Here is a 24,008-nt window from a genome sequence, read left to right as displayed (position 1 = left end):
GCCTTCCAGGACTGCGGTACTATAAACATCCCATTTCAACCTTCATAAAAATGCTTAAAATATCTCCTGTCCCCAAAATGGACACCCCAGGGAGAAACCACAGAAGGATGTGGGGCTCCCAAGGAATCAGAGCTTGCAGAACGGTCCTTTCCTCCCCCCTTTTGTTCTCTCTCTCTCTTTGTTCCTCCTTCCTTTGGACATGCATTAAAAACCATCTGCCCACGCTCAGACCAGGATCTCAGCGAAACTTTCCAGAAAGCAAACTATATATCCCCCCCAGTTTCACCCAAAAAAAGACTGCTTCTGCTTCATCGTGGACTCTTTATAAAGCTAAAGGTGTCAGAGCGCTTACCTTCCAGAACTTTCCCACAGCCAGCTCCGTGGACTCTGACCCATGTGAATAATAGATGAGATTGCAGCATCCACTTTCTCCATGAAAGCCAACACTCATCCCCCTTTTAAATACTGGCCACACCATTTACTGCGATGCCACTTACACTCTCTGACCCGGGGCAAGTCAACTCTCAAAATCTTTCTTCCCCCATCTGCAGAGTGGAGGTGAGAATTCCTACCTTACAAGGTAGCTGTGAGAAAAAGAACTAGCTAATGCCAGAGAGGGAGGCAGCCAGCATTTGTCATCCCTTCCTTCAGTGCTCTGGGGTAGAATCGTGATTTGTAGATGAGAGGATGGGCACCAATGCACAGACAAATATTTGAGAGACTGTAGTGAATTTTAGAGTAATGTTTTCCTCACATTTTCAATCTTTTACATGCAATTTTTCCAATATTCACTGCATTTCTACATCACCTGTACTATTAAGACTTTATTTAAAAGCATTTATTTGAAAAGGTAGCTGTATGTCTGTATGGTAAATGAAAAACTACTATCATTAGAAGCAAACGGAAGGTAACTGCAACTTTCTTTTAATTACTGAACTCTGGTCAGACACTATTGCCTTCTGTGTTAGTTAGATTCAGTTGTCAACTTGGCCAGGTGAGCATACCTAGTCTTGTTGCTGCGGACATAAGCCAACCGTACTTGAACCTCATCTGTTGCCAATTACATCTGCAGTCAGCTAGGAGGCGTGTCTGCTGCAATGAGTGACTTTGACTTAATTGGCTGGTGCTTAAATGAGAGAACGCAATGTAGCACAGTCTAGCAGCTTGGCATTCCTCATCTCAGCACTTGCAGCTCAGCCCGGGCCCTTGGAGGTGGAGAAAGACGTCACCCCGGGGAAAGTTGTTGGAACCCAGGGGCCTGGAGAGAAGACCAGCAGAGACCATCCTGTGCCTTCCACGTAAGAAAGAACCTCAGTGGAAAGTTAGCTGCCTTTCCTCTGAAGAACCAACAAAATAAATCCCCTTTTATTAAAAGCCAGTCCGTCTCTGGTGTGTTGCATTCCGGCAGCTAGCAAACTAGAACACCTTCCAAAGGCTCCGAGCGGAGCACCCGACCTCTCGTTGTGAAGAGAGCAGATAGTGGTGTTTGAGAGAAGGGGAAGGCCATGATCTGAAGGACTGAAGTAAAATGTTTAAAACGTCTTTCGATGTCACTTGGATTCCACCCATGTTCCTTAGATGGCTGGTCCTGAATATCTGCGGGAAACGCGGTCTCTTCTCTCTCTCTTTTTTTTTAAATGTTGTATGGCAGGGGTCACATTTCATTCTTTTTCCTTGCAGCATCCCTTGTTGAATTTTTTTGGTGTAGTTTGCTTGTTTGTTTGTTTGTTTTTGGGGATGAGCGTGGACTGGGAATCGAACCTGGGTCTCCCGCAGAGCGGGCGAGAATTCCCGCATGGCAGGCTACCACCCTTGCACCTCGGTCTCCTGTTTTTTTATAACCTTGCGGCCAGTTATAACGTAGTCTGTGCTCAGAATGACTGATGGACGCCTCACTAATTACAATTCACAGCCTTATAAAGTGGATAACGTTTTACAGTTTACTGAGTTTCATAAACTTTTGTGATTCCCACAAATACCCTTCCGAGTAGACAAGGCAATATGACTCCCACTTGCAGGAAAGGAGACAGAGAATTTAGTTGACTTAAGGTCGCAGAAGCCTCATGGCTGGTCGCATGATATCCAAGTTGCTAAAAGGAGAGAGGGCAGGAGTTGTGAGCCAACAAGTCTAAATTAAAGTTGCATGTGTTTAGTATTCAATGTATTAAAGTTGTGAATTTTAAAAACTAGTTTGTCTTTAGCCTTACATTTCAGCTTTAAAGTATTATGCTCCATAAATCTGATGATTTACATCTAAAAATTCTTTCTCCTGATGTTTGATTAATGTTCAATTGATTCATAAGATTAACTTATTAAATACTCTGAAACAATTAACACCATTTTCAAAATTAGTGAATCCGGTTCTCCTGAACATTTGAACTGTATCTGAAATTTTAATACATTTAATTAGGCCAAAGCAAATTTATGAAATTATCAAGCCAAATCTTTTCATGTATATACACAACACCTATTAATCTATTAACTCAAGATAGAACTTGGAATTAGTCACATTCTTTTAAGCATTTAAACACTGCCTATAAGCTTAATAAATTGCATTCTTACACATCTCAAATTAAAATCACCGGTCAAATATGTTGAGTTCTCTAATATGTCAGATACTCCTATGCATTTCAAACACCTTAAATTACAGGTGTGTTCTTTTCATGATCAGAAGAATTGCCCCTAAATGAACATTACAATTATTATTGATTTCCTCCTCAGCAAGTACTTTTGTTTTATCTTTCCAATGGAGACGACTGGGTACTGATGTTGGATTGATGGATAGAGGGCAACCAGATTCTGAACCTAGCGTCTAGATTTTGCAGATTAACAAGCTGACCTTCTTTCAGCCACGGAACTTCCAATTCTACACCCTAATCTTTACACCTGGTGGTGAACACTTTTCATGAGGTTTACTTGCTTGAGTTGTACACATTGGATGCTCTACTGCTCATTCTTATGACAAGTTGTACCCTCTTTATGTAGATTTCGTATCTATCCCCATTTACCTCATCAAAGTACCTCCATAGTTCTTTGATCTGCCCTAAGCAGCTGCGAACACTTGAACCTCCCCTCCCCCAACACACACACACACACACACACACACACACAGACTTGCCTGTGCTTTTCCTGGCTCACTCACAGCCATGTGAAGAGAGAAGCAATGGGAGCAAAAAGAACCCATGGAAGTACAATCAGGCAACGTATAAACCCAGCCTTGCAGCATCTTCTTTGGAAAGCCTTCTTCTATTCATTTGGAAATTGCTTGGCATTCTATGCCAGTTTCATAGCAGGTGGAAGAATATTTTGGGCCTTTGCTGAATCCGTCTCGTAATCAGCTTACTGAATAGAAGAGAAAATCCAAAAGTATAGCTCCCTCCCCAGAAATGCAATATTCCACAATCAGAGTTAGAAATTCTGGAGAGACAGAAGGACAAATTGGGCCATGCTATAGGATGCCTGCTTAATGCCCAGCTCTCACGTCTTCAGCAGCTCCGTGAGGACTGTTATACTGCTAGTGGAGGGCTCCATCTGGGTGAGCAGGAAGGAGGCTGGGGGACAGGAACCTCTCCTCTTCTAAGCTACAGATTAATAATAATGCTAACAATGGCTAGATATGTTGACCGCATTGCATGCATTTACAAACAAATAATTAAACACAAACATATACGGGCGTGTGTACATGTAGAATTTCATTTAAGCCACCAAATACCCCTCTTTGAAGGGGATGAATGTGAGCATTTTACCTAGGAAGAATCCAGATTCCAAAGAACTGAAGTAACATGCCATCGAATTACACAGCTATTAGGTGATAAAAATGAAATGTATTGGGTCATTGAATTCTAGTTAATGATGAGCATGCTAAAGGTTGAGGGATAATGCCCGTAACTTTCTTTGAAATGCAGCAACACATTCAGCCATAAAAAGGAATGAAGTTAGGGTTCATGCAACAACATGGATGAACCTTGAAGATGCCACTTTGAGTGAAATAAGCAAGATAGAAGAGGAAAAATATTATATGATCTCACTGATGAGAAATAATTAGAATAAGCAAACTCATAGAGTCAGAATCTAAAATACAGGTTTACCAGGGATTGGGGAGATGGTAGGGAATAGGGAGTTAAGGTTTAAAATGTACAGACCTTCTATTTAGGGTAACAAAGAAATTTTGGTAATGGATGATGTGATGGTAGCAGAACATTGTGACTAGAACTAGCAGCACTGACTTTTATATTTGAATGTGCTTTAAAGGGAAAATTTCAGGTTATATATATATTACTAGGATAAGTTTAAAATAAAAAAATGTTCATGGAACTGCACAACACAGTGAACTCTAAGTTAAACCAGGGACTATAGCTAATAGTATAATTATATAAATGTGCTCTCATCCATCGTGACAAAGGTACCACACCAAACAAGCTGTCAGCAATTGGATGGTTGTTTTAGTCTGCTAAAGCTGCCAGAATGTAATACACCAGAAATGGATCAGCTTTTAATAACGAAATTTCTTATATCATTAAAAATTTATAGTTCTTGAGGGGAAAGGCAGCTCGCTTTCTCTGTCACATGGGAAGGCACATGGGGACGTGTGCATCTATTGACCTTCTCTCCTGGTTTCTGTGTTCCAGTGGCCTTCCCCGGGTGATTACTTTCTGCATCTCCAAACATCTGAGTCTGAGCTCTAAGTGATGAGATGAGGTATGCTGAGCTGTTGACTTCTATTCAGACCTCTCTCTTTTAAGCCTCCAGCTAATTAAATTAAGCATCATTTGTTGTGGAAGACTCTCCCCTTAGCGGACTGTAGATGTCATCAGCCATAGATAATTTCATGTGCTGATGATTTAAGTCCAAAGCACCAGAACAACAGGGCATCATCTCCTGGACAAGTTGACACCTGAACCTAACTATCACAGTGGTGTTTCAGTTAAAGCTGTCCAAATGCATTGTACCAGAAAGGGACTGGCTTTATGGAGATTTATTACTTTACAGATTTACAGTTCTAAGGCCATGTAAATGTCTAAATTAAAGCATCAAGAGGTGGATACCTTCTGTGAAGAAATGCTTCTGACATCTGGGTTTCCTTTGTCAGCTGGCAAGGCACATTGGCTCATGTCTGCTGGTCGTTAACTCCCAGGTTCCATTGCTTTCAGCTTCTGGTTTCAGTGGCCTCTCAGCTTCTTCTGGGGCTTTTCTCTAAGCTTCTCTGGGTGTTTTTCCCTCAGCTCTCCCAAAATTCACTGGGTGTTTCTCTCTGAGTTCTCTCTGGGTGATTCTCTCTTTTATCTTCATAAAGGACTCCAGTAAAGGATTAAGACCTGCCTTGAATTGGGTCGGTGACATCTCAGTCAAAACAACCTAGCCACAATGTCTCACCCACAATAGATCTGCACAGACAAGAATGGATTAAAAGAACATGGCCTTTTGGGGGGTACATACAACCTCAAACCAGCACAGGTTGGGAACCTATATTTTCTGTGTGATTGTTCTGTAAATCCACAACTTCTGAAATAAATAATAGATTGATGAATGATTTAAAAATTGACCTGTAATAAAGCAAATATAGCAAAGTATTATTTCTAGAACCTAACTGGCAGTTCATGGGTATTCACTGCATGAGTTCAACTTTTCTGAATCTTTGAAATGTTTTATAACAAAATAGTAGGTGGAAATTCATAATCAGTTCTGTTGGCACAAAGGTGTGTTCTTCTACTACACTATACTTCTCTGTAAAATGATTCTGTTGAATTTTATGATCTCTCTACATATAAATTTAAAATAACAAATAAATGTGACCACATAATGCTTGACCAATTACTGACATCCAAAGGCAATTTAAAATCTTTTGAACCTTGATTGCAGGTGTTTTTTGAAAATATCAAGCCAGAGACTGGGATATGCTCATAATGTCCATCAACAATCCCAGCCATCTTCCCATTTCTCACATCCTTGACATGTCTTAGGGGAAGCCAAACAGTGGGTGCTGAGACAAATACCATCCCAGAGGGTTTCAGGCATGTAAGGATTGTGACTGTGTTTATAGTTTTTTAACACGAACCACTGCTATGTGGACAGTAGAATGGAAAGATCTCAATCTACTTCGAGTGGACATTTAAGAAGAGGATGGAGGGATAAGAAAGGAGGAACATTCGAAGAGATATAACAGCTGGGGAATATCCAGAATTAAAGGAACACGTGTCCTTAGATCCAAAATATATTCAAGTAACAAACAGGATAAATCAAAACAAACTCACACCTATACACATTGTAGTAAGACTGCGGATTATCAATGATGAAGATAAAGTCTGTTCATTTACCAGATACAAAAATATATTACTGGGTGGGCTGCGGTGGCCCAGCAGGTAGAGTTCTCACCTACCATGCCAGAGGTCTGGGTTCGATTCCCGGTACCTGCCCATACAAAAGGAAAAAAGAAAAAAATGCACAAAAAATATATTACCTAAAAAAGCAATAAGAACAGACTGAAAGAGTATCTCTTAACAGCAGCGTATAAGCTAAAAAAAAAACTAGGATAATCATACGAAAAATAGAAATCCAATCTATGGTTTCCAAATCAAAATAGGATATAAAAAAAGAAATTTTAATGTATAAATCCAATAGTGCATATAAAAAGGAGAAGAGCTAAGAAAAAAAAAACAGTAAAGGAAACTGACCCAGAGAAAGAGGGCATAACTAAGACCAAACATGTCAATAGTATATCAGAAATCACAATAAATGTAAGCAGACTAGGTTAAACAGACCTATTAAAAGTCTGAATTTACCCTGTTTCCGAAAAAACACCATTAAAGAGTAAAATGACAACTCAGAGGGGGAGTAGATAGTTGCAATGCATATATCTAGCGAAGGACTCCTATTGATAATATATTCTTGAAACTACTACAAATCAATTTTTAAAGGACAGATACCTTAACAGAAAAGCTAGGTAAAAGCCTTGAACAAGCACATCCAAAAATAAGATATCCAAATATGCAATAAACATATTAAAAAGTTCTCAACTTCATCAATTATCTTGGAATTCCTATTAAATCACACCCCTAAGAAGGACTTAAATGAAAAAGAAAATACCAAGTACTGATGAAAATATAGGACAACTGGAATGCTCCTATCTCACCAATAGAAGTTCAAATTGGTACAATCACTTTAGAAAACTGCCCAGCAGTATCCACTAAAGCCATTCATCTGCTTACTCCAAGACCCAACAATTTCATTTTCTTTAGGTATATACCTAACAGAAATCCATTCACAAGTCCATCAAAGATGTACTTAAGCGATCACCCAGCACTGTACAGCACCAAACTGGAAATTTCTCAAATGTCTATAAACAGCTAGATACATAAAGAAAGTATAGACTATGCCCACACAATGAAATATTATACTATAATTACACCGAACAAATTTCAACTAAATGTATCTGACAAATATGGTATTAAGCGAAAGGAGTCATGTGCAAAAGGGCATGAATCTGTTTGATTCAATTTATATAAAGTTCAAAGTCAGGCGAAACTAACCTATCACATTAGAAATCAGGAGAGTGGTTACCCTTGGCCAAGGGGTAGTAATGGAGTGGGTACAAGTGGGGCTTCTGTTATGCCAGTGAAGTTCTTTTTATTGATCTGGGTGCTGGCTACACAAGTATGCTCAGCTAATGAAAATGCATCAAGCTTTGTTTTACCCTTATGAGTTGTGAACTTTTATTCACATACAGTATACGCCAGTAAAAGGATTTCTTTTTTAACTAAGTTCATCAGAATATAAGGAATATAATATCCTGATAGGGCTGCTTACAAGAAACAGTCTAATTAGCACTACCATCCTGATAAAATTCCTGCTGGCAAGTATAAAAGAGAACAAGTTTTAACAATGTAAGAAAAGCTTGAAATTATGAAGAAATGTAAACAAATGAAAGAACATGGGCCATTCCCTGAGTGACTAAATCAAGAGAATTACCATTATTGCATACACATTAGAGAGCATAATAAAAATAAGAGATTAACTAGAACAATTGCTAGTGCAAAAAAATAAATCACATTGAAGATAAGAAAAAAATAAAGCAATGAAACGACTAAGATGAAACAATGGGGGAATTGGGGGGAAATGTTTCCATAATATAAGAAAAAGCCTTGGCAATATATAAACAACTTCAAAAAGGAAAGTCCTACAAACATGTCACTATTTAATGCTAGCAGTTACTGCTTTAGTGACTTCAAAAGGTGCTGTTTTCCACAACATTATGTTCCCTAGTGGAACTTAAAGTGCAAATGAAGAAGCTGCAAAGACATTTTACCCAGTCTTATTTTTTTTTTTACAGACACATTTTTACCCAGTGTTAAAACAAAACAAAACAAAAGAATCTATTTTACAACCTTTATGAATAAAACAGCGTGGAATGGCACATGAATAGACTATTGAAACAGCATATTCAATCCCAAAATTGACCCAATTGAATTAAGAAAGTTTAGTACTTGGTAATCTAAATCAGTGGGAAAAGATGGACTGATTAATGAGTGGTGCTGAGACAATGGCTCTCCATTTGGTAAACAGTAAATTTGAATTCCTACTTCACACCACACACAAAAACAAATACAAGTCCTGTATGAAAACATTCGACATGCACAAAGCTGAAAGATTTGCTACAGTCTTCCATTTCTGGACAAGACATTACAGATGCACTTTTCCCTACTCCTGCCACTAAATGCAGCTAATAATCCTGAACATTATACATAAAACTGACATAAGAAGACTCCTAAAGATGGGAAAAAGAAGACAGACCAGCTAGAGATCTCAGGACCCAAGCAATAAGAGGTGAGTTCCCTGGGTTTCCTATTTACCTCATAAATCCCAACATGGTACTGGAGAAGCTGGCTACCAGGAAATTTTGAGTTAAGGCAAAACAACCTGAAGGAAAGCCAAAGGACCAAATGGCAGCACCATAGCAAGACAGAAAACTTTCAGACACTGACCACCCAACTCTAGCCAAACACCGTGGAAACATTACAGGTCAATCCTCACATAGTTAACAAAAGCCAGCTGGAAGTACTGGACTTTCCACACTGCCCCAGCTGTAAGAAGGTATCTCCCACCTCACTTCCCACCGCAGTAGTATCAGAGAAGGCCAACTGAGAAGCCAAGACTGTTTTGCCCGCCAGGTGGTAACATGCCCACCACCTACAGTGTCAGGAGCCTGGGCTTCCACCTGGGAATAATAAGGTGCCCCTCCCTCTCTCTGCTGGGGCTGTGTCTTGGAAGACCTAGTCGAGAGTCTTAACTGTTACCATCACGTGGTGATAAAAAAGCCCCTCACTGCAGAGAGGTGCCCCTGGTCCTCCCAGAAAGGATGATATCAACAGAAAACTAGAGGGGACCTGGAACACTCACACCCGAGCCGCAGTAACTAGGCCACCCACTAGGACATCAGCAGAAGCCTGGTAAAGAACACAGACTTCCTTTTCCACCTGGAAGCAGCAAGGTGGCATCCCCTTCCCCTGCCAGAAAAGTGTCAGAGAACACCTGCTAAAACAGAATGTTAAATAGGATCATGACTCAAATATTTAGTTTTCAATAGATATCACTTATCATATTAAGAACCAGAAAAATCTCAAGTTGAATGAGAAAGACAGTCAATAGATGTCAATACTGAGATGACACAGATGTTAGAATTTTCTGACAGCAATTTTAAAACGCTCCTACCTGATTTCAAGATTTATCATATCACTATGGCAATCAAGAGCATTTGGTATGGTGGAGGGGTAGACTAGAACAGAAAGTTCAGAACTCTCAAAACTCAACAGCCAAAAAGCAAACAATAGAACTAGAAAATGTGCAGAAGGTATGAAGGGACATTTTACTTAATAAGATATACAGATGGCAAATAAGTATACAAAAATGTGTTCAACTAGAAAATGTGTTCATTAGCCATTGGGGAAGTGCAAATTAAGACCATAATGAGATATCATCACAGACCCATCAGAAGAGTTAAAGTAAAAGCAGGATAATTCTAGATGCTAGCAAGGATGGGGAGAAACTGGCTCTCTCATACATTGCCATTGTGTTGTAAAATGATACTGCCACTCTGGAATGTAATTTGGCCATTTCTTTAACAACAAAACACACTCTTAGCATACGACTCAGCAATTGCACTACTGGGCACAAATCCCAGAAAAATGAATGCTTGTGTCCACACAAAAACCTATACACAAATGTTCATAATAACCAAAAATTGTTAACAGCCAATGTCTTTCATCAGCTGAATGATTAACAAATTGTGTTACATCCATACCATGGAATCCTACTCAGCAATAAAAAAGGGACAAACTATTGACACATGCAGCCATTTGGATGGGTCTGCAAGGCATTATAGAGTGAAAAAACTGATCTCACAAGGTCATGTATTGTGTGATTGGATGGATGATGGGCGTGATCACAAAAGAGTGGCACAAGGGAGAGCACAGTGACTGACTCTGGAATAGGTCTGTATCTTGATTGTGGTGGTTTCATGACTGTACATAGGTTAAAACAGGACCGAATTAGATACACACACAGTCCCAATGTCAGTTTTCTGGTTTTAATATTGTACTATAGCTAGTAAGATGTCCCCGTTGAAAGTTTTACCAAGGCAATTTTGGGTTATTTGGATAAGACTTGATGTTCTTCAAGTCAACAGTAGAAATAGAATTTAAATAAACACTGGTAATGAAAAGTTCTTGGTGTGCACTTAAACAAACCAGGTTTCTGGTCCTAGATCCATTAGACATTTCCTCTGGTCACCAAACGGAACCCAGCTTTGCACGTAAGCCTGATGATTTCTCCCTGGCATGAAAAGATGAAGCGCATGCTCCTTTTTCTGGCTGCATCACCCAGTGGGACCAGGCAGATCTGTGATGATGATGGGCTGGTGTGTTGGGGGAAGTGACCTGCGGATGCTAGTGAGTGAGTGGGAAGGAGTCTGCTGCCTCCAGAGGGGGTCCCGGGGCCCTAGGCAGGCCTAGGGGTACCCCTTTCCCCAGAGACCTTAGTACCCTCTCACCTGGTAGCCAACACAGGGGGATAAACCTCTGATAACCCAGTCTGTTTCCAACCTAATGCCAGTTGAGAAATGACTCACCTCATCACAAACCCCGCTGGATAAGTGATTTGTTTAAAGATTTCTTCTAGGGGTGAAGCAGTTCCATTTAGCCAGATTTAGCCATCCAGAGTGGACCATTAGAAGGAATGGTTAGTGAAGAGGCAGCTCTTTAACATTGGGATCCAGAAACTGAGCACAGCTGAGGGTAGGAAAGGCAGAGGTTTCCTCACATCCCATCCAAAGTGGTTTTAGGGTAAGGACGAGGGTCTCCAGCTCTTTGCCTGGGCTTTAAAGATTCACCAGATCCCCTTCCCCACTCCCTGGGTTTGGAAGTTGCTTTCTGTAGTGGCATCTAGAAAGTGCAATACAGTGAGCTGGGAGAAGGAAAGAAGGTCAAGCTGAAAGTTTCTCTAAAGAAAGAGAAAAGAAAACATCTCATGGGCCCCAGCACCAGTAGATAAGTGGGAAAGCGAGATTAAGAAAAATCATAAAAGAAGCTGCAGCTCATTTACACCTATGGAAACCTATTCACCCCTATGAATCATGGAGAAGATGCAAATAGAAGCAATAGCCAGGTCCAGTTTTCTTCCACCAGGTTGACTCAAACAATGAGGACACTCACTGCTTGTGAGGTGGCAATGAAAGTCTGGCTCTCAGAGACCTAATTTATTGTGGGGCCAATTGGGAAGCTATTTTGTAAAGCAATTAGGAAATACCTATTAGGAATTAAAGTTAAGACTGAGAACATAATCAACAAAGACATATACTCAAAGATATCTGTCACGACATTATCTGTAATGATGAAAAACTGGAATTGCCCAATGTTGGAGGCCCTCGGGGTTCTTCTTGCTTGGCTCCTCTGCACTGTTCAGTTTCCAACCACAAACCCATTCCCTCCACATCTGTGGCTCCAGCTCTGACCTGTCTCTTGAGTCAAGTGGACAATCCTACTTGAATGATGTAGACTCAATTCACCTTGCCTACATCCCTCCTCAACTTTCACTACTAGATACATGGCACTCCCACCCACCTGCTGAAGGCAAACCTTCATGGCGTCATTCTTGTCTTCTCCCTCTCCTTCCACTCCCTGTCTGCTTTATCTTCAAATCCATCCATTTCCGCCCAGTCCCACACCATTGCCCTGGACTAAGCTGCCAGCAGCTCCTGCCTGAATAGCCACTGTATTCTCCCAGACGGTTTCCTCATGTCTGTCTTGCAGCTGTCTCTCTCTCCTGCAAAGTCCTCTTCCCAAAATACAAATCTGGCTGTGTTACTGCTTCCCTTTAAAACTCTCTGTGGCTTTCTATTGTCTATTGGATCAGGGCAGGCCCAAACTCCTGGACAAGGCTTGTCATGTGTCAACTTGGCCAAGTGGTGATGCCCGGTTGTCTGGTTGGGCAAGTGCTGGCCTGTCCGTTGCTATGAGGACATTTCATGGACTTAAATCATGATCACATTGTCTGCATCTATAGCTGATTGCATTTGTAATCAGCTAAGGGGAGTGTCTTCTGCAATGAGTGATGCTTAATCTAATCACCAGAAGGCTTTTAAGGAGGATTCAGAGAGACAGTCTCTTCCTGCTTCAGCCAGCCAGCCTCTCCTGAGAATTCATTGAGGACCTTCATTGGAGCTGCCAGCTTGCGTCCTGCCCTACTGACCTTGGATTCTACATTCCCATGGTTACATGATACACTTTTATAAATTTTATGTTTATGGATACCTCCTGCTAATTCTGTTTCTCTAGAGAACCCTAGCTAATACAAGGCTTATGGACACTCTGGCACACCCCTCCAGTTTGACCTTTGGCCATTGTCCTTGTCCTCCACCCCATGGCTTTTGCAAAGCTTCAGAGGTGCCATACTCCCTTCTCATCTCACCTGTGTAGGGATCTCACCATTCTTCCCCATATGCTGAGTGAATGAGCCAGACAATGAATGGGTGAGCTGGGAGATTCTGGCATTCTGTTTTTGAAACAATGTCACACAGAAATGATACTAATGCACTTTTAAAAAATGACCAGCAAGTATCTTACTCAATAAGACCTTATCTTTTTAGCACCTCTAATCTATGGAAACATAAGTTCTGGCCACTTAATTCTGAAGTCTACCACTTCACAGGTACCAGCCTACTTGCAACTAGTTCTTTGATCAAGGGTCTTCAGATCTCAGTCCTGCTTCCCAGAACTACCTACTCACTTTCCTTTACTATCTACTCACTTTCCTTCATCGCCTACTTCAATTCCAGCAACACTGGACCATTACAACCATTTTGTAACTCAAGGAAATGTGGGAAGAAGGATGTCCATGTCCAAGGCGAGGAAAGGGGACAATGAACAAAGAGAGGAATGAAGACCAAGACTGGGGACAGTAGTCAGACAGGTGACCTGAGGAGGGAGAGCTGTGGGTACAGAAAAGAGGAAACTAGGTTAAAAAAAAATATCTCTGAGCATCTCCAGGCCCATAAAACTCAGAAGGGAAAATGAGAATAATAAAACAATGGCTGAGGGAAAGCTCTGAGGTCAGAGTTGGATTGACCCCAACTCATCTTGGACAAGTTACTTATTCACTTTATTCATCCAAAATATGAGCTATTATTAAGTCTGCCAACCCACATTAGGCATTCATATTACTAGTGTCACGCATATGACGAGGGCAAGGGACCCACTTGTGAGGCTAGAGCACGATAGCCAAAATGGCCCACCAGTGGAATACAGGTGGCAATGGCCTAGGCCATACACTGCCATCATGGCCACTCAGGCCAGCCACATTGGCATCACCTGGGAACTTGTTAGAAGTTCCCAGCCCTCCCCAAACCTGAATCAGAATCCATAATTTAGCAAGATCACTAGCTGAGCTATCTGCACATTACAAGTTAGAAGTGGCACCACCCAAGGTCTGTTGACTTGTTTGGAAGAACCAGTTACAACAGGTAATGGCTGTAACCAACTAGGATTTGAAGGTCGAGTTGTTTTGTTGGGTAAACATGGAGACCCCTAATTGGGGCTGGTCAATGGTCCAAGGGACTTGGGTATTGGCTGTCTTGGATCAGGGAGGAGGAGTTTGGCGGAAGACATATTTGAGGATGAATCAAGGACATAGGCAGCACCCACTGCCCGATGTCAGATGGGTTTATGCAGCGCTAGCCACCAGAAGCTGGGAAGGGAAGGGACCTGCTGTTTCCTTACATGCCCCCATGCAGGCTGTGTGCCCAGCCCACACCTTCCTGCCCTCCGCCTCCAGGAGAACCCTAGGTTCAACAAGACCCACCAAGCAGGCCTTCCTCCTCCTCTATCATCTCAGTGAGTACGACCGATGGAAAGGCAACTTGGGCAGGGGACTTCACAGAAAAGTTTCTCTGGGAAGAATTACACCACTTCCCAGATAGTCCTTTAGTCTTCAAGCCCCCACTTCATAGTGTGTTGCAATGCATCCATTTTATAGAAAGGTAAAGTGAACATTATTTTAAAAATAAAAGGTCTTGGGTAGAGTAGTTTAGCCAAAATAAATCTCACTGGACTAGACATTTCAGTTTATCCAAGTTTTTATGGAGCATGGATGTGTGGGGTGTAGATACATCAGTAAGACTCTCCTTTCCCTTCAGGAGCTTGCTCATGGCCTGAACACCTCTCTGCAGGTATCTGCAGCTATATGGAGAATTTCAGTCCTTTCTCTTCAAGGCTTCAAAGAGCCCCCATCCTTCTCTGTCCTAAATTTGAATTCAAAGTCATTTTTTAATATTGTACTTTTCAAAGAGTCCAGCATCTACTTGCTCCCCTGAATCCATGTTTCATTCCTATTTTGGGGAGTGACATCTTCATTCCAGGAGGAACATAGGTTTTCATCTTCATTTTTCCTGTTGTCCCACCCTTCTTCACCCCACTAATCATTTTCCCATCCCTTGGACCCTGTGGTGTGCTGGAGAAGTTTACATTGGCCCATGAGAGCCAACCATTAAGTTTTCAGGAGCCATTCTAAAGCACTGAAATCACAGAAACTTACAATGAAATAAGTTGTATTAAAAACATTCTCAATGTAATAAGCCAGTCACAAAATGACAAATATTGTGTAATCTTATTAGCATGAAACAATTATTAGAATAAGCAAATTCATAGACTCAGAAACTAGAATGTAAGTCCCCAGGGGCTGGGGCAGGGAATGGGGAGTTAATGCTTAATTAGTGCAGACTTTCTGTTCCGGGTGATGGAAAAACTCTGGTAATGGATGGTGGTGACAGTAGCACAAGATTGTAAATGCGATTAACAGCACTGAATTATATATTTGCATGTGGTTAAAAGGGAGAATTTTAGGTTGTATATATGTCACCAGAATAAATTAAAAAAAACATACCCGAAACTAATCATTCCTTAAATATTTTACTATTATCTGTGCTCCCGAGGTTCTTTACACACGTGACATTTGTAGGGTGAAAATATTAACTGATGGTGGGCTGTTGTTGTACATCTCTTCCCAATTCTGTGTTCAGTGATACCACACTGGTAACTGGGAATTTACAACATAGAAACTGGCAAAAGCTACAAATAAGGGCCTGTTTTATTATTTTATTGATTGTCTAGACTTAAGGAAGTGATGGAGAAAATGTTTGCACTGCAGATTAAACTTGTGTCATGTCCGTAGCTGTTACACTGCAAGTAGCTCAAAAAATTGAGGAAATATTCTTCCATTGTTCAAAAACCAGTGTTTAACCAGCAGAGAAGTCACTCACGTCATTGACAAATGACTGAGGGTAATATAGCAGTCTTCATTATTTCACTTTCTTTTTACTTGTCAATATAAACAGAAATATCAGCTAACATTCATGGTGGAACTACAATCCTTATTCTATTGCAAACGTAGTCCAACTAAGAATGCATTTGTTTAGCCAAAAAAAAAAAAAAAAAGAACAATGAATACCTTCTGTGAGAATCAATTGGCTACATGGAATTTACAATAAAGAGTATCAGATGCTGGCATGCCTTGGAGATATTGCAGGTTTGGTTCCAGACCACTGCAATAAAGCAAATATCGCTATAAAGCGAGTCACACAAATTTTTGATTTCCCAGTGCATATAAAAGTTATGTTTAGATCAGGGCCAAGATGGCGGCTTAGTAAGGTATGCGCGTCTTAGTTCCTCCTCCAGAGCAACTACTAGGTGAACAGAAACAGTGCAGAACAGTTCCCGGGGCCACGGCAGGGAATGGACACACAGCGTACCCCAGTCTGGACTGGCTAGACTGACTGCGAGACTCTGCTGCGGTGAGATCCCAGAGCGGCGCGCGCTTCCCTGAGCCATGGCAGCTGTGGCGGCTGGAGCTCCTCCCTCCCTCCTTCCCGGGCCGGCTGAGAGTCTCGGAGAGGCAAGTTTCCCAAGCCGCGGCGGCCGGCGCCCCTCTTTTGCGGGCGGCTTCCTGGACCGGCTACGAGTCTCGGATCACAGGGCTACCCAAGCCGCGGTGGCCGGCAACCGGCGCCCTCCCCCATGGGCGGCTTCCTGGTCCGGTGGCAAGTTCCCCAAGATGCGGCGGCTGGCAACCGGCGCCCCTCCCCTGCGGGCGACTTCCTGGTCCAGTGGCGAGTTCCCTGGGCCACCGCAGCCAGCGACCGGCACCCCTCCAGGGAGAGGAGGGAACTTCCGACAGTGGCAGGGACTGGGTCCAACCAAACACCAATAGGGGAATTAATAAAGGAGCCACAGGGTCCCCTCAAGCCGCGGCGGCTGGCGCCCCCACCACACGCGGCCCCCCGGACCAACTGAGAAAATTGGATCGGAAATCCCCAGGCCGCGGAGAATGGTGACCGGGGGGATCACTTCCAAACACGTGAGAAAAACGTGTACCACGAGCGCCACCTACTGGGCAGGATAAGAAAAACAGAACCCAGAGATTTCACAGAAAAATCTTCCAACCTGTTGGGTCCAACACCCAGGGAAATCTGACTAAATGCCCAAACGCCAGCAGAAGATAACGGTCCACGCTCAGAAGATTGAAAATATGGCCCAGTCAAAGGAACAAACCAATAGTTCAAATGAGATACAGGAGCTGAGACAACTAATGCTGAATATACGAACAGAAATGGAAAACCTCTTCAAAAACGAATACGATAAATTGAGGGAGGACATGAAGAAGACATGGGCTGAACAAAAAAAAGAAATAGAAAAACTGAAAAAACAAATCACAGAACTTATGGAAGTGAAGGATAAAGTAGAAAAGATGGAAAAAACAATGGATACCTACAATGATAGATTTAAAGAGACAGAAGATAGAATTAGTGATTTGGAGGATGGAACATCTGAATTCCAAAAAGAAACAGAAACTATCGGGAAAAGAATGGAAAAATTTGAACAGAGTATCAGGGAACTCAAGGACAATATGAACCACACAAATATACGTCTTGTGGGTGTCCCAGAAGGAGAAGAGAAGGGAAAAGGAGGAGAAAAACTAATGGAAGAAATTTTCACTGAAAATTTCCCAACTCTTATGAAAGACCTAAAATTACAGATCCAAGAAGTGCAGTGCACCCCAAAGAGATTAGACCCAAACAGGCGTTCTCCAAGACACTTACTAGTTAGAATGTCAGAGGTCAAAGAGAAAGAGAGGATCTTGAAAGCAGCAAGAGAAAAGCAATCCATCACATACAAGGGAAACCCAATAAGACTATGTGTATATTTCTCAGCATAAACCATGGAAGCTAGAAGACAGTGGGATGATATATTTAAATTACTAAAAGAGAAAAACTGCCAGCCAAGACTCCTATATCCAGCAAAATTGTCCTTCAAAAATGAGAGAGAAATTAAAACATTCTCAGACAAAAAGTCACTGAGAGAAATTGTGACCAAGAGACCAGCTCTGCAAGAAATACTAAAGGGAGCACTAGAGTCAGATACGAAAAGACAGAAGAGAGAGGTATGGAGAAGAGTGTAGAAAGAAGGAAAATCAGATATGATATATATAATGCAAAAGGCAAAATGTTAGAGGAAAATATTATCCAAACAGTAATAACACTAAATGTTAATGGACTGAATTCCCCAATCAAAAGACATAGATTAGCAGAATGGATTTAAAAACAGGATCCTTCTATATGTTGTCTACAGGAAACACATCTTAGACCCAAAGATAAACATAGGTTGAAAGTGAAAGGTTGGGAAAAGATATTCCATGCAAATAACAACCAGAAAAGAGCAGGAGTGGCTATACTAATATCCAACAAATTAGACTTCAAATGTAAAACAGTTAAAAGAGACAAAGAAGGACACTATATACTAATAAAAGGAACAATTAAGCAAGAAGACATAACAATCATAAATATTTATGCACCGAACCAGAATGCCCCAAAATACATGAGGAATACACTGCAAACACTGAAAAGGGAAATAGACTCAGATACCATAATAGTTGGAGACTTCAATTCACCACTCTCATCAATGGACAGAACATCTAGACAGAGGATCAATAAAGAAATAGAGAATCTGAATATTACTATAAATGAGCTAGACTTAACAGACATTTATAGGACATTACATCCCACAACAGCAGGATACACCTTTTTCTCAAGTGCTCAAGGATCATTCTCAAAGATAGACCATATGCTGGGTCACAAAGCAAGTCTTAACAAATTTAAAAAGATTGAAATCATACACAACACTTTCTCGGATCATAAAGGAATGAAGTTGGAAATCAATAATAGGCGGAGTGCCAGAAAATTCACAAATACATGGAGGCTCAACAACACACTCTTAAACAACGAGTGGGTCAAAGAAGAAATTGCAAGAGAAATTAGCAAATACCTCGAGGCGAATGAAAATGAAAACACAACATATCAAAGCTTATGGGACGCAGCAAAGGCAGTGCTAAGTGGGAAATTTATTGCCCTAAATGCCTATATCAGAAAAGAAGAAAAGGAAAAAATGCAAGAATTAACTGTCCACTTGGAAGAACAGGAGAAAGAACAGCAAACGAATCCCAAAGCAAGCAAAAGAAAGAAATAACAAAGATTAGAGCAGAAATAAATGAAATTGAAAACATGAAAACAATAGAGAAAATCAATAAGACCAGAAGTTGGTTCTATAAGAAAATCAATAAGATTGATGGGCCCTTAGCAAGATTGACAAAAAGAAGAAGAGAGAGGACGCAAATAAATAAGATCAGAAATGGAAGAGGAGACATAACCACTGACCTCACAGAAATAAAGGAGGTAATAACAGGACACTATGAACAACTTTACGCTAATAAATACAACAATTTAGATGAAATGGACAGGTTCCTGGAAAGACATGAACAACCAACTTTGACTCAAGAAGAAATAGATGACCTCAACAAACCAATCACAAGTAAACAAATTGAATCAGTCATTCAAAAGCTTCCTAAAAAGAAAAGTCCAGGACCAGACGGCTTCACATGTGAATTCTACCAAACATTCCAGAAAGAATTAGTACCAACTCTCCTCAAACTCTTCAAAAAAATTGAAGTGGAGGGAAAGCTACCTAATTCATTCTATGAAGCCAACATCACCCTCAGACCAAAACCAGGCAAAGATATTACAAAAAAAGAAAACTACAGACCAATATCTCTAATGAATATAGATGCAAAAATCCTCAACAAAATTCTAGTAAATCATATCCAACAACACATTAAAAGAATTATACATCATGACCAAGTAGGATTCATCCCAGGTATGCAAGGATGGTTCAACATAAGAAAATCAATTAATGTAATACACCATATCAACAAATCAAAGCAGAAAAATCACATGATCATCTCAATTGATGCAGAGAAGGCATTTGACAAGATTCAACATCCTTTCTTGTTGAAAACACTTCAAAAGATAGGAATACAAGGGAACTTCCTTAAAATGATAGAGGGAATATATGAAAAACCCACAGCTAATATCATCCTCAATGGGGAAAAATTGAAAACTTTCCCCCTAAGATCAGGAACAAGACAAGGATGTCCACTATCACCACTATTATTCAACATTGTGTTGGAGGTTCTAGCCAGAGCAATTAGACAAGAAAAAGAAATACAAGGCATCAAAATTGGAAAGGAAGAAGTAAAACTATCACTGTTTGCAGACGATATGATACTATACGTCAAAAACCCGGAAAAATCCACAACAAAACTACTAGAGCTAATAAATGAGTACAGCAAAGTAGCAGGTTACAAGATCAACATTCAAAACTCTTTAGCATTTCTATACACTAGTAATGAACAAGCTGAGGGGGAAATCAAGAAACGAATCCCATTTACAATTGCAACTAAAAGAATGAAATACCTAGGAATAAATTTAACTAAAGAGACAAAAAACATATATAAAGAAGACTGCAAAAAACTGTTAAAAGAAATCACAGAAGACCTAAATAGATGGAAGGGCATACCGTGTTCATGGATTAGAAGACTAAATATAGTTAAGATGTCAATCCTACCTAAATTGATTTACAGATTCAATGCAATACCAATCAAAATCCCAACAGCTTATTTTTCAGAAATAGAAAAACCAAATAAGCAAATTTATCTGGAAGTGCAGGGTGCCCCGAATTGCTAAAAACATCTTGAGGAAAAAAAACGAAGCTGGAGGTCTCGCGCTGCCTGACTTTAAGGCATATTATGAAGCCACAGTGGTCAAAACAGCATGGTATTGGCATAAAGATAGATATATCGACCAATGGAATCGAATAGAGTGCTCAGATATAGACCCTCTCATCTATGGACATTTGATCTTTGATAAGGCAGTCCAGCCAACTCACCTGGGACAGAACAGTCTCTTCAATAAATGGTGCCTAGAGAATTGGATATCCATATGCAAAAGAATGAAAGAAGACCCATATCTCACACCCTATACAAAAGTTAACTCAAAATGGATCAAAGATCTAAACATTAGGTCTAAGACCATAAAACAGTTAGAGGAAAATGTAGGGAGATATCTTATGAAACTTACAATTGGAGGCGGTTTTATGGACCTTAAACCTAAAGCAAGAGCACTGAAGAAAGAAAGAAAGAAATGGGAGCTCCTCAAAATTAAACACTTTTGTGCATCAAAGAACTTCATCAAGAAAGTAGAAAGACAGCCTACACAATGGGAGACAATATTTGGAAATGACATATCAGATAAAGGTCTAGTATCCAGAATTTATAAAGAGATTGTTCAACTCAACAACAAAAAGACAGCCAACCCAATTACAAAATGGGAAAAAGACTTGAACAGACACCTCTCACAAGAGGAAATACAAATGGCCAAAAGGCACATGAAGAGATGCTCAATGTCCCTGGCCATTAGAGAAATGCAAATCAAAACCACAATGAGATATCATCTCACACCCACCAGAATGGCCATTATCAACAAAACAGAAAATGACAAGTGCTGGAGAGGATGCGGAGAAAGAGGAACACTTATCCACTGTTGGTGGGAATGTCAAATGGTGCAACCACTGTGGAAGGCAGTTTGGCGGTTCCTCAAAAAGCTGAATATAGAATTGCCATACGACCCAGCAATACCATTGCTGGGAATCTACTCAAAGGACTTAAGGGCAGAGACACAAACGGACATTTGCACACCAATGTTTATAGCAGCATTATTTACAATTGCAAAGAGATGGAAACTGCCAAAATGTCCATCAACAGACGAGTGGCTAAACAAACTGTGGTATATACATACGATGGAATATTATGCAGCTTTAAGACAGGATAAACTTATGAAGCATGTAATAACATGGATGGACCTAGAGAGCATTATGCTGAGTGAGTCTAGCCAAAAACTAAAAGACAAATACTGTATGGTCCCACTGATGTGAACCGACATTCAAGAATAAACTTGGAAAATGTCATTGGTAACAGAGTCCAGCAGGAGTTAGAAACAGGATAAGATAATAGGTAATTGGAGCTGAAGGGACACAGTCTGTGCAACAGGACTAGGTACAAAAACTCAAAAATGGACAGCACAATAATACCTAATTGTAAAGTAATCATGTTAAAACACTGAATGAAGCTGCATCTGAGCTATAGGTTTTTGTTTTGTTTTGTTTTGTTTTTTACTATTATTATTACTTTTATTTTTTTGTTTTCTCTATATTAACATTCTATATCTTTTTCTGTTGTGTTGCTAGTTCTTCTAAACCGATGCAAATGTACTAAGAAACGATGATCATGCATCTATGTGATGATGTTAAGAATTACTGATTGCCTATGTAGAATGGTATGATTTCTAAATGTTGGGTTAATTTCTTTTTTCCATTAATTAATAAAAAAAAGTTATGTTTACACTATGCTTTAGCCTATTAAATGTGCAATAACATTATGTCTAAAAAAACAATGTGCATCTCCTAATTAAAATGTGGCACATGGTCACTACGTGAATGCATGCTGCCAGAAAAATGGTGCCAATAGATCTCTGCTTGACACAGGGTGGCCACAAACCTGCAATTTGTGAAAAATGCAATATCTGCAACTGGCAATAAAATGAAGTGCAATAAAACGAGGTCTGTCTGCCTTTGTTGTTACTTGTAAAGTGTACAATACACATCCTTCATATCAGAAATTATAATAAATGCATGCATGCACCTATATGCATATTTGTCTGTTTGCCCAGAGCCACAGGAGAAGAACATGCAGTGCCCTCTTCCTGACACCCCCACTGTTTTTATCTTAGGCCAGGCCTTCAGCCACCTCTTCCAGCCTCACCCTTCCAATCCCACACCCAGATTGCTAATATTCAAATGCAACCACAACACTTCCCTGATTAAAAATCAACGCCCCAGGACCTTCCGAATGAAAGCCAAGTCACTGAAGCCCTGCCCTGCCCTGCTCTGGCCACTGTTTCCACGCGCAGCTTGTTTTTTTCATAAGATGCCTATATTCACACTTCGCTAAAGTGAGGCCAAACTGCCCAGGGCTCCCACGATACGCTTGTCATAACCTTTGCATGTCACTGTGTCTTAGCACATGCTTTTCTCAGCCTGGGATGCCTTTCCCAGACCTCCCACTGCACCCCTCTCCTCCCACTAACACCCACTTAGCATTCAAACCACTCATGAGTATTACTGTTTCCAGACGCCTGTGCTCACCTCCATTTAGGCACCTTTTAGCACAGGAAGCTGTCCTGTGTGTCCAACTCTCTGGCTCCCCCACCCACCTGGAAACTCGTCTGGGCAGAAATGGGGGGTCCCAGCACCTTGCACCTGACTAGGCACCCTTATTAAGTGCTCGTTGAATTAATAAAATAATTAATTGGTTGCAGCTGTAACCTATAATTTAGCTGGAGGAAATATGCACCTCTCCTCTGAATTCAAATGTTGCTTTATAAAAAAGATGTTCAGACTGTTGAAACACTCAACTGAGTTTATCCCCTATAAACATACGTGCAAAACTGTTGACTCTTTTTTTCTTTTTCCATCATTTCCTGGCAATCAGTCAGACATGGCCTAAGACTCCTCACCTTCAACCACTGACTTTCTTTCAGCAATAGCCAAGGCACTCATTTCTGAAAGCCAGTGGCAGCCAACAGCATTGGGCTACTCTCACGCTCCAAGTGTGTCACCCACATAAACCTCGACGACATTGTTCTGTGGATACTCTTACCCCAATTTACGGATGAGAAAACTGAGTCTCAGGAAAGTTGAAACTTACGTTCGGAGGTACACAGATGCTGAAGCGCAATGCAGTGATTCAAACTAGGGCTGGTCTGACCATAGTCCATGTTTTCTCTGCTAAGGCTGTATTTTACTGCTTAAGAATAAATGCACTTGCCAAATCTTGCCCTTCCAGGCCTGGATTAATAATACCGACCTCTAACAGGTGGCCCTGGGTGTTGGAAAGAGTCCCTAATGCACAAAGTAGGAGCAGCTGTGCTTTCGGGATTCCTGATACCCAGACAGACCTATGAATGGGTGTACCATTCCCTTGACCCAGATTCACAGGAGAAAAGCAGATGATACCAAGGAGTA

The 24,008-nt window shown here is 40.8% G+C and overlaps 1 protein-coding gene and 1 long non-coding RNA gene across 2 annotated transcripts in view; both read right to left on the bottom strand.

The window, feature by feature from the left end:
- FRMPD2 (FERM and PDZ domain containing 2) overlaps positions 1 to 24,008 on the bottom strand; it is a 126,675-nt gene that overhangs the window by 102,519 nt on the left and 148 nt on the right. The gene's annotated exons all lie outside the window — the stretch shown is intronic.
- Positions 1,930 to 23,991, bottom strand: LOC143653553 (uncharacterized). The gene is made up of 3 exons (XR_013161361.1): positions 23,692 to 23,991; positions 3,119 to 3,342; positions 1,930 to 2,090 (listed from the first exon to the last, which is right to left on the bottom strand). It is a non-coding gene; the product is annotated as an uncharacterized LOC143653553 (long non-coding RNA).

This window comes from Tamandua tetradactyla, chromosome 13, assembly GCF_023851605.1.
Source record: "Tamandua tetradactyla isolate mTamTet1 chromosome 13, mTamTet1.pri, whole genome shotgun sequence".
NCBI lineage: Eukaryota > Metazoa > Chordata > Mammalia > Pilosa > Myrmecophagidae > Tamandua > Tamandua tetradactyla.
The sequence above is the reverse complement of the archived record's forward strand: the minus strand, read 5'-3'. Positions and strand labels throughout refer to the sequence as shown.